The sequence below is a fragment of the Solanum lycopersicum genome, chromosome 7, assembly GCF_036512215.1.
Source record: "Solanum lycopersicum chromosome 7, SLM_r2.1".
Lineage (NCBI taxonomy): Eukaryota > Viridiplantae > Streptophyta > Magnoliopsida > Solanales > Solanaceae > Solanum > Solanum lycopersicum.
Genome location: NC_090806.1, coordinates 45965053 through 45967552, shown reverse-complemented (window position 1 = coordinate 45967552; position 2500 = coordinate 45965053).

The following is a 2500-nucleotide window of genomic DNA, read 5'->3' as shown; positions in this document are numbered from 1 at the left end:
GATAGAGAAAGAAGAGTGCAGGGTCATAACCAAACACCTGAGCTCAATTTGAGGCCTCAGACAGGAAATAAGCAACTGGAGTTCAGCCTAACAAATTTCCCTATACTTACAGCTATACCAGTTAGAAATGGATTTGAGAATTTAAGTCATAGTAAACTTGCTTCACTTCCTGTGGATAGAGGTGGAGATCCAAAGACCTGTTAATGAAGTGGAGTGTGTGGAATGTGAGGGGTATGAATAAAAGGTATAAGCAGAAGGAGATTAGGCTGCTTCTACAACAGAATAAGACTTCTCTAGCAGGGTTAATTGAAACTAGAGTTAAAGAGGCAAATAGCAACACTATTCTAAAAGCAATTGCTCCAGGATGGAGGATCATACACAATTATAAGGAGGCTGTAAATGGAAGAATATGGATAGTATGGGATGATAACTGGTATGAGGTGAAGTTGTTAAAAAGTACTGCTCAAATGGTTCATTGTCAGGTTAATGAAAGAAGCAAAGGGTATCAGTTTAAAATCACAGTAGTCTATGGGTACAATACTTCAGAAATGAGGAGAAACTTATGGATGGAATTGAAGATGTTAGTTCACAGTGTTTCAGAACCTTGGCTCATCATAGGAGACTTTAATGCTACTTTATCTCCCCAAGATAGATTAGATGGAATTCCTGTTACATTGAATGAAATCAAGGATTTTGAAGAATGTGTTAAAGATATGGGGGTTACTGAAGTACATTGGAAAGGTAGTTACTATACCTGGACAAATAAACAGGTTGGTACTGCCAGAATTGCTAGTAGAATAGATAGAGCTTTTGGGAATGATTGTTGGATGGACAAATGGGGTCATGCTGTTCTAGAATATGGGGTCCTAGGTGTGTCAGATCATATGTCCTATGCACTTGATACTTCAGCAGAGCTATCACCAAATCAGAGTAGGATTCAAATTCTTTAATGTGTGGATTGAGCATGAGTCCTTTATGGAAATGGTGGATACAATCTGGAAGCAGGAATATGGAAGTGAAGTAATGAGAGGAATATGGTATAAGTTGAAGGCTCTCCAACCAATCTTGAGGCAATTGAATAAGAAAGAGTTCCAATTCACACACCAGAAGATTGAGAAGGCAAGAAGTGAACTTGAAGAACTACAAGAGAAGCTTTACAATCAGGCACAAGATGATCTAGTTATTAAAGAGAAGGAATTATTAATACAGCTGGAAAAATGGTCAATGCTAGAAGAAAATGCTTTAAGGCAAAAAGCAAGAGCTAGATGGATCACTTTGGGGGATACAAACAACAAGTATTTCAGCTCAGTGGTAAAGGACAGGAATCAAAAGAAGCATATAAGGAGTATATTATCTCTAGATGGAAAGATGGTGTATGAGCCTAGGGAGATTCAAGAGGAGTTTGTCAAATTCGATAAAAGTCTTATGGGGTCCTCAGCAGGTGAGCTTCCAGCCATCAATGCTCAGGTGATGAAGAGAGGTCCAGTGTTATCAAGGCAACAAAGAATTCAACTGTGCACAAATGTAACAAAACAAGAGATATATACAGCATTGCAGTCTATTGGGAATGATAAGGCACCAGGCATAGATGGTTATAATGCATTATTCTTTAAGCATACATGGAAGATTGTTAAAGAAGATGTTATTACAGCCGTCACACAGTTCTTCACAACAGGGAAATTGTTTAAGCTTTTCAACTGCACTCTTGTGTCTCTAATTCCAAAGGTGCAAAGTCCTAAAACTGTGAAAGAATACAGACCTATAGCATGTTGTACTGTGATCTATAAAATCATTTCAAAGGTGATAACAAGGAGAATGCATGATGTTATGCCTGATATTATTTGTGAAAGTCAGGCTGGCTTTATACCAGGGAGGAAGATTGCAGATAACATTATGTTGGCTCATGAGCTGCTTAAATCTTATACTAGGAAGAATATATCTCCTAGGAGTATGATGAATATAGACCTACAGAAAGCTTATGACTCAGTTGAATGGTCTTTTTTAGAACATGTAATGGGAGGTCTGGGATTTCCAGACATGTTTATTCAATGGGTAATGAAGTGTGTGAAAATAGTGAACTACACTATTGTTGTGAATAGGCAAAGTACTCAGAGATTTGATGCATCAAAAGGACTAAGACAAGGTGATCCTATGTCACCATTCCTGTTTGCTATAGCAATGGAATATCTTAGTAGATTGCTCAAAGGACTCAGAGAAGAGAAAATGTTCAAATACCATCCCAAATGCTCTAACTTGGCCATAACTCATCTATGCTTTGCAGATTATCTTCTATTGTTCTCAAGGGGTGATCTGGAATCTATCAAGATGCTACAAAGATGTTTTTTGGACTTCTATCAAGCCTCAGGATTGCAAGCAAATCTTACAAAAAGTTCTACTTACTGTGGAGGAGTGCAAATGGAGGTAAAGCAACAGATTATGCAACAGATGGTCTATACAATGGAGGAACTGCCTTTCAAATACTTGGGAGTTTCCCTCTCGA